Source organism: Passer domesticus, chromosome Z (genome assembly GCF_036417665.1).
Source record: "Passer domesticus isolate bPasDom1 chromosome Z, bPasDom1.hap1, whole genome shotgun sequence".
Lineage (NCBI taxonomy): Eukaryota > Metazoa > Chordata > Aves > Passeriformes > Passeridae > Passer > Passer domesticus.
This window is the reverse complement of record NC_087512.1, coordinates 14,129,567-14,138,861: the sequence shown is the minus strand read 5'-3', so window position 1 is coordinate 14,138,861 and position 9,295 is coordinate 14,129,567.

The following is a 9,295-nucleotide window of genomic DNA, read 5'->3' as shown; positions in this document are numbered from 1 at the left end:
TACCAAAGGTGCTCTAGAAGGCTGTCCAAGAGCTTCTGAGCGTAGGTTGCCTGGCACACAGAAGTCATGCATATTTATTTGCCAGAAGAGCTGCTCGGCTAAAAGTCCAGCAGTGTTAACTGATATCTGCAGCAACCAAGACATTTGTGTGTGTCCCGTGGCGGGCGGTGCCTGATGGTGTCCGAGAACAAGCCAGAGGGAGCTGAGGGGCTCTGGATGACTGCTTGAGGGATCTGGGGCGCATGTGGTATTTTCTTCCGCCACGTGCAGTGAGCCAGACCCAGGGAGGCTCTAGAGGTGAATAGGCGGCAGCCTGGTGTTCCCAGCAGCAGTGTGGGAGTTTGAGCGTGGGTTAGTGTACAGGACAGCAGGCCTGATGGTGGCACATGGGCTACATGTGCCTGAAAGGGAAAAAGGCTCTTGGCTCCAGAGTTAGCAGGGCTCCTTGAGAGAGCTTTAAGTAGCATTGGAAGTGGAAAAGGGAGTAAACCAGGCTGACGGGGGAGATGCGTGAGCACTGCACAGCCATGTTTGCGTGACAGTGGAGGATGGAAGAAGTGCTGCCATCAAAGGTCATGAAACTGTAGCAGAAGTCATGGGAAAAGCAGGTTTTTGCCACAATTCTTTCAGACAAAAATACTACCAAAGAAACACTCTTGAATTTGGGCTTTTTACAGCAGCCTTCATCCAGGTCTTCTTATAGGGAATTTCTGAGGAATAAGACGTGAGTGCCTCTGCATTCCCATGCACAATGCTGCCTCCAAAATACTCCAGCCCTTCTCCATTTGGCTCCTTCCATTCCTGTGCAGAATAAGGAAATTCAATAGAGGGGAGGTGCAGGAATTCACAGGCAACGTGGGCGTACGTTGGGGCCTTCACAGCCATCATTTTTTTATGAGGTCACAGAGCTCTGTTTGATGTCAGGTTCCAGAGCCCCACTGTGCTCTTCAGTGCTCGCTCTGGGCAACACTGCAGCAGCAGCAGCAGCAGCAGCAGCAGCAGCAGCAGCAGCAGCAGCAGCAGCAGCAGAGTGTTGCTAGCAGGGGGGATGATGGTCCTGAGCCGCTACCTCCTGCTGCTCTTTCTCATGGCCCTGCCAGCCCAGAATGCCCAGAGTGCTCCATCAGCTGGGCAGGGAGCAGGTAGGCAGGCAGGGGCCAGCACACCGCCCTGGCTGGCAGCAGCAGGGCCGGGAGCAGGGATGGCTGAGCCAGGAAGACACCACAGGGCAGGCAGAGGGGCAGAGGCTCCAGGGGAGGTGTGAGGGGCTGCAGCTGCTTTAGGCTGCAGCATGGAGAGAGCATCCTAAGGAGCAAGGATGTAGGGAGGGTCGGGTCAGGCCCGGAAGCTCAGCACCAGTACTCCATCACTCAGCAGTGGCTGTCCGTCCCTCCGCTCTGGTTGTCCAGCCTTGTGGCCCGGCTCCAGGGCTGACCCGCACACAGATCCATGCGGGCACGCCACGGCTTTTCCCTTCATGCGGGAGCTGCCAGCTCAGTGTCCCAAGGGCAGCCAGACTCCCCTGCAGCTGTGAGGATGCAGAGCTGCCTGAGCGTGCCCTATTCAGTGCCTTCCACATCCAGGCCTTGAGGTGTGCCCATCAGGGCAGTGCATGTGATGGTAACTTCTTGTGGGTGTTTGGTTGTAGTTGTGGACACAGAGAGTGCCCATTTAACCCCTGAGCGAGGGGCAGATACCATGTTGATTCCAAGCTGGTACCTGAAGCGTGAGTAGTCAGTCTGTCCTGCCTTCACAAAAAGGAGCTCCCCTTTTCCCTATTTTATTCACGAGAAAAATACCGTCATAGGTTAACGTGCTTTTGTAAATCTAACAATAGGGATGAACGATGACAAGGTTCCTGAAGAGTTCCCTGAAGGATTGCCGGATGTTCCAGAGGAGCTCCTGGCAGCCTTGCATGAAGCCCCATCTGGTTAGTATATCCCACTCTGTTAACCCTGGCAGCCGGCAAGCTGAGCTTTTGCTTCCTGTAGGCACGTGCTGTATCCTGGACAGCCAGAAGCACTCAGTCAGAGTCTTGCTGCAGGCCCACTCCATTTCACAGCTCCTGCAGGGAGCCCTAGAGATGGTCCAGCACAGCCTCTGCTGGCAGCTGTGCTTCCAGATGATTGCCAGGGCCTTCTCCAGCTGCTGCTGCAGTTGTAGCATTCCTGGCCAGGGCTGCTCTGTGCAGACATTGGCATCCAGATGTTGGGCAAAGGCCAGTGCTGAATTTGGGTTCGGCACACGCTCAGCACAGCATGGAGGCAGCAATGACATCAGAGCAAGCCTTGGCTGCCCCTTGCAAAGCTCAGGCTCAGGGACGGGTTGAAGCTGGAGCCCAAGGGTGAGGGGGAACCTGAAGGTACTCCTTCTGTGGGTCATTTGGTTGATTAAGTCTTGGCTGGTTTGGGTCTGCACTTCTTGTTGCACTGCAGAAAATCCAGCTGTCCATTCCTCCTGTCTTGGGGGGGACAGCGGCCTCGTCAGTGCCGCTTGCCGGAATGCCCAGGCCATGGTACCGTGCTTGTGCTGAGGGGCAGTGGCTTCTGGTTAATGTGTGCAATGTTTGGTTTTTTTTTCTCTGAAGAGACAGATTCTGAGACTGGGCCGGAGACCTTAGCCGTGGAAGAAAGTGACAGTGTGCCAGGCTCGCATGAAGAAATAGAACCAATAGAGGACACCAGCACACTTGCTGAGCCTGAGCAATATTCAGGTGAGTGCTTGCTAGATGCTGTCTTGGGCAAAGAGCAGCATTTCTGCTGTATCCCTGCAGTGCTCTCCATGGGTGAATTGCAGGTGCCCAGCACGCAGCCCGGGCCTGCAGCCCGGAGGAGTAGATGGGGCAGTGCTGCTCCCTGGCACACACTGGGCTCTTGTGCATGAGAGCTTGATGGGATCCCTCTTGGTCCCTGATGCTAAGACACCAGAGGCAGAGGAACCCATCTCTGAAGACAACATCAGATGTCAGTTCTGATCCACTAGCAGTGCCAGTCCTTGGGCATCTGAAGCACACTGTGGGGTTATGCCTAGTGCAGAGCACAAACGCTGACTCTTGCATTGTCGCTTCTCCTGCCAGGGTCATCCGGTGGGCAAAAAGCCGAGACTGCTGGACACTGTGACCCCAGCAAGTACTACATCCTAGTAGGGACAGTAGCAGCCTCAGCTTTGCTTCTGCTTGGGGCAGTGTCTGGGTACCTAGTGGTGTATCAGCTGCTGAAGAGAGACAGGTGAGTTATTAATTGCTGCCATTGGCAAGGAAGTCTTTGCAGCATGCAGGAGCGCCCAGGCGGCTCCTCGCAGGGCTCTGAGGAACCTGTGCTCCAAATTCCTATCTGTGAGGAGTCTTCTTGGAAATCTGTTCCTACAGGAGGAGCCAGGAAGACAAGGGACAGGACTGGGACTCTTCCTGTGGTCAGCCTAGAGGTGAAGCAGGGTCAGGAGAAGGAGCGGGAAGCGGTGAGAGAGCCCAAGCCAACGGCTTCAGGGACAGCTGCCGCCTGTTTCCTGAGCTCTTTGCAGCAGAGCTCGCCCAGCTCTACAAGAACATGGGCGCAGACCCGTCACCTCTGCCAACGTGCTCCTACTGTGCTCTGGCTGACAACGCCTCTTCACAGGACCACTGGATTTCCCTGCAGTCACCTCAGCCCACAGCATCCTGGTGCACCTGCTACCAGCACCAGCAGGAATACTGTCTCTTTGAGGATGATGATTAGAGACAGTGATATCAATAAATAGTGATAGAGGTAGTGATTGTTTTAGTGATAGTGATAAGGGTACTTGATATTAAAGGATGGCGATTGTTTTAATGATAGTGATGCTGATAATGGTAGTGATAGTGGTACTGATACTTTGTTTTAGGGTACAATGATTGCTTTAATGATACTAATAAATAAATATTTTTCCAAAAGCAGTAAATTCTTGCCTGGTGTGGCTGTTTCTGTTGGGGTAGAATGCACAGAGCTGGGAGCAGGGCTGGGGCTGTGACAGGAGCTCTGAGAAACTTGCACTGCAGTGCAGGAGCTGCTTGTGCCACCTCAGCCTGCTTTGCCAGCAGTGGCCGTTCACAAAGCTTTCCTGCACCAGCATGGGGACACGCTGGCTAGCAGTGACATGCAGAAGCTTCTCTGGGAGCTCTTTTGGGATGCTGCCCTGAATCAGGAAGGTCTGGGCAGAGAGGGAAAGATGTTCTGCGAGGGATGGCTGTCCAGCAGCGAGCACATCAAGGAGACGCAAGGTGGTGACTTAGGTGGTGGCAGTCCCTCCCTGAAGAGCTTCAAGAGAGGAGCATCAAGGAGCGGAAAGCTGGAGCCGGGCTGTGTGAGAGGGGAAGGAATGTCCTATCAATCACAGGAGCCTTCTTGAAAATTAGATGGATAACAGCGACTATAATTATAATAGAAATTACAGTCTTGTCGCACGCAGTATGGGAAAAAAGCCCAGAGCTGGAATACAACACAGAACGTTGATGTGATCTTTTGCTTGAGCGAGTGTGGCAGTTGCAGGCTCCTTTATTCCTGTTTTTGGACTTGACTTAAGTTTTAGTTCAGGGAGATGAATACTCAGGCAGTATAGACTGGGATATATCCTGCTCGATTTCTCAAGTGATGCAATGTAGGAAGGCCTTGCAGGTGGAAAGAAGTGACGGAGTGCCTGTCTCAGATGAAGCAAGCGAGGCACTGCAAGAAACCAGCATGCCAGGGAACTGCTGTCCTGGGCTCACGAGTCCGACTGACAGTGGCCCTGCAGGCCTTTGCCCATGCCTGCTCCAGCTGGGCCATCTGCAGCCAAAGCTGGAGGTGTGAGTGCAGCAAAGCTGCTGTCCAAGAAACGCAGCACAGCTGCTGCTGAGGTTAATTGTTGCCTGCAGTGTGCGGGGAGGATATTGCCGGCAGCAATTGCCAGAGAGATGCTTGAAGGCATCTCTGGACAAGGGGCTTTTGGGGGGCTCCTTCTACTTCTTGCTCGGGCGGTAAAGACTGTCCCAAGACAATGCTCTTCCCTTTGAAGTGATGAAGAGGAACCACTAAGCTCCTCACCCTTGTTCCTCTCCTCTGCTCTCCACAGCAGCTCCGGCTGCGCCTCTGCGCCCTCTCTCATGGGCCTCTCTGAGATACCAGCAGCTCTGAGATAGCCACCTCCTGAGAGGGCAGCCCAGGGCTCTGTTGAGAAGAGAGCTGTGCCTCAACCCTTGAACCAAGCCTCACAAGCTCTTGTCATATAGACACCCACACCTGCAGCCTTCCAGATGCACAACTGAGAGCTGTGGGACATGTGCATGGTCATGCCCTGCAGTGCCCTTTCTGAAATGCCTCGGCTGCTTCTGAGGGAGCTGACATGCCACTGCAGCAGGAAAACACCTGTGGATTCAATGGGGTCCGGCAAAAACCGTGCCTGGCATTTGCCTTGTGTGTTGCTCTGTCCAGTCGCCAGTGCCTTGGTTTGCCACCTCATCCCTGCTCTCTGGCCCTGGGGCCGGCAGGGGCGGGCCCGGGGCTGTGGGGCTGTGCGGGCCCCGCTTCCCGGGCCGCAGCTCCAGCTGCCGCCGCTGCCTCGGAGCGGCCCCGCTCCGGCGCGAGGGCCGAGGCGCCGGTGCCGGGCCCGATTGGCCGCTGTCGTGGCGCTGCAGGAGAGCTCCCCGCCGTGTCCCGGCTGCAGAGAGCGGCTGCCGGGCCGGTTCGCCTGGGAGCCTGAAGCGAGCATGGCCCAGGGAGCGGAGCCGAGAAATAGAGACGGAAGAGACAGGGGCAGGAAGCAGAACGGAGAGACAACGGGAGCAAAAGAGGGCCAGGGAACGGGAGCGGAGCTGCGGGAAGGGGCAGCAGGGACAGAGGAAGAGACGCAGAATGAGCAGGAGGGAGCAGGAGAGAGCGCAGTCTGGGCTGGGGCAGGATGGAGACTCTTGAAGAAGCTTTGGAGGGACCACAAAATAGAGAGTGAGTGGCAAAGGAACAGGGCTATAGCGGGCAAGCAAGGGACTGGCAAGTGGCTAGAGCAACACACAAGGAGAAGTGCCCAGGGGCAGTTTTTGTATGCACTCCAATAAATCCAGAGGTGTTTTACTGCTGCAGTGGTCGCTGCGAGCCAGCAGCAGCAGCTGGGGCTGAGGCCCGGCAAGCGGGGCCGGCACAGCCCCGCAGCCCCGTGCCCGCCCCTCAGGGCCCCGTGCGCAATGGCGGCAGCAGGGGACGAGGAGGCCGCGGGCTGCGGGCGGCGCAGCCGCCCTGCCGGGCCACACGCCGCGGGCGGCTTCAGCAGCAGCACTGCAGGAGCTCTGGGGACACTGGTGCCACAGCTGGTGACAAGCCGCCGAGCAGCACAATGGCGCGGAGCGTGGTAAGGGAGAGCCTGGGCGTGCGGCCGCTTAAGGAACACAGGAGGGCCGTGTTCATCGGTGCCTCCCCTCGGGCCGGAATGGAGGGCCCGAGATGGCGCTCAGAGCCAAGGCCGAGGCAGCTGGGCAGCCTGCCTGGGTCCTACGTAGGAAGGAGGTGTCACCAAGACAGCGTCCAGCCTGCTCTGGCCCTCTGCTCATTATGTGCTGCGGCCTTGACGGTGGGCAGTGATGTGTGCTTGATTCCAGAGGATGCCATGGGCCGAGTTTCTGCAGCTTGTCAGCTGCATAGGACTCTTACGAGCCTTGGAGAGAGACCCGAGGGGTGGAAATCTGTCAGTGCCTCTTTGCTTGCAGCTGGAAACACCTGGGGGTTAAGTGGTGCTTCAGGGACAGCTGTACCAAAGGTGCTCTAGAAGGCTGTCCAAGAGCTTCTGAGCGTAGGTTGCCTGGCACACAGAAGTCATGCATATTTATTTGCCAGAAGAGCTGCTCGGCTAAAAGTCCAGCAGTGTTAACTGATATCTGCAGCAACCAAGACATTTGTGTGTGTCCCGTGGCGGGCGGTGCCTGATGGTGTCCGAGAACAAGCCAGAGGGAGCTGAGGGGCTCTGGATGACTGCTTGAGGGATCTGGGGCGCATGTGGTATTTTCTTCCGCCACGTGCAGTGAGCCAGACCCAGGGAGGCTCTAGAGGTGAATAGGCGGCAGCCTGGTGTTCCCAGCAGCAGTGTGGGAGTTTGAGCGTGGGTTAGTGTACAGGACAGCAGGCCTGATGGTGGCACATGGGCTACATGTGCCTGAAAGGGAAAAAGGCTCTTGGCTCCAGAGTTAGCAGGGCTCCTTGAGAGAGCTTTAAGTAGCATTGGAAGTGGAAAAGGGAGTAAACCAGGCTGACGGGGGAGATGCGTGAGCACTGCACAGCCATGTTTGCGTGACAGTGGAGGATGGAAGAAGTGCTGCCATCAAAGGTCATGAAACTGTAGCAGAAGTCATGGGAAAAGCAGGTTTTTGCCACAATTCTTTCAGACAAAAATACTACCAAAGAAACACTCTTGAATTTGGGCTTTTTACAGCAGCCTTCATCCAGGTCTTCTTATAGGGAATTTCTGAGGAATAAGACGTGAGTGCCTCTGCATTCCCATGCACAATGCTGCCTCCAAAATACTCCAGCCCTTCTCCATTTGGCTCCTTCCATTCCTGTGCAGAATAAGGAAATTCAATAGAGGGGAGGTGCAGGAATTCACAGGCAACGTGGGCGTACGTTGGGGCCTTCACAGCCATCATTTTTTTATGAGGTCACAGAGCTCTGTTTGATGTCAGGTTCCAGAGCCCCACTGTGCTCTTCAGTGCTCGCTCTGGGCAACACTGCAGCAGCAGCAGCAGCAGCAGCAGCAGCAGCAGCAGCAGCAGCAGCAGCAGCAGAGTGTTGCTAGCAGGGGGGATGATGGTCCTGAGCCGCTACCTCCTGCTGCTCTTTCTCATGGCCCTGCCAGCCCAGAATGCCCAGAGTGCTCCATCAGCTGGGCAGGGAGCAGGTAGGCAGGCAGGGGCCAGCACACCGCCCTGGCTGGCAGCAGCAGGGCCGGGAGCAGGGATGGCTGAGCCAGGAAGACACCACAGGGCAGGCAGAGGGGCAGAGGCTCCAGGGGAGGTGTGAGGGGCTGCAGCTGCTTTAGGCTGCAGCATGGAGAGAGCATCCTAAGGAGCAAGGATGTAGGGAGGGTCGGGTCAGGCCCGGAAGCTCAGCACCAGTACTCCATCACTCAGCAGTGGCTGTCCGTCCCTCCGCTCTGGTTGTCCAGCCTTGTGGCCCGGCTCCAGGGCTGACCCGCACACAGATCCATGCGGGCACGCCACGGCTTTTCCCTTCATGCGGGAGCTGCCAGCTCAGTGTCCCAAGGGCAGCCAGACTCCCCTGCAGCTGTGAGGATGCAGAGCTGCCTGAGCGTGCCCTATTCAGTGCCTTCCACATCCAGGCCTTGAGGTGTGCCCATCAGGGCAGTGCATGTGATGGTAACTTCTTGTGGGTGTTTGGTTGTAGTTGTGGACACAGAGAGTGCCCATTTAACCCCTGAGCGAGGGGCAGATACCATGTTGATTCCAAGCTGGTACCTGAAGCGTGAGTAGTCAGTCTGTCCTGCCTTCACAAAAAGGAGCTCCCCTTTTCCCTATTTTATTCACGAGAAAAATACCGTCATAGGTTAACGTGCTTTTGTAAATCTAACAATAGGGATGAACGATGACAAGGTTCCTGAAGAGTTCCCTGAAGGATTGCCGGATGTTCCAGAGGAGCTCCTGGCAGCCTTGCATGAAGCCCCATCTGGTTAGTATATCCCACTCTGTTAACCCTGGCAGCCGGCAAGCTGAGCTTTTGCTTCCTGTAGGCACGTGCTGTATCCTGGACAGCCAGAAGCACTCAGTCAGAGTCTTGCTGCAGGCCCACTCCATTTCACAGCTCCTGCAGGGAGCCCTAGAGATGGTCCAGCACAGCCTCTGCTGGCAGCTGTGCTTCCAGATGATTGCCAGGGCCTTCTCCAGCTGCTGCTGCAGTTGTAGCATTCCTGGCCAGGGCTGCTCTGTGCAGACATTGGCATCCAGATGTTGGGCAAAGGCCAGTGCTGAATTTGGGTTCGGCACACGCTCAGCACAGCATGGAGGCAGCAATGACATCAGAGCAAGCCTTGGCTGCCCCTTGCAAAGCTCAGGCTCAGGGACGGGTTGAAGCTGGAGCCCAAGGGTGAGGGGGAACCTGAAGGTACTCCTTCTGTGGGTCATTTGGTTGATTAAGTCTTGGCTGGTTTGGGTCTGCACTTCTTGTTGCACTGCAGAAAATCCAGCTGTCCATTCCTCCTGTCTTGGGGGGGACAGCGGCCTCGTCAGTGCCGCTTGCCGGAATGCCCAGGCCATGGTACCGTGCTTGTGCTGAGGGGCAGTGGCTTCTGGTTAATGTGTGCAATGTTT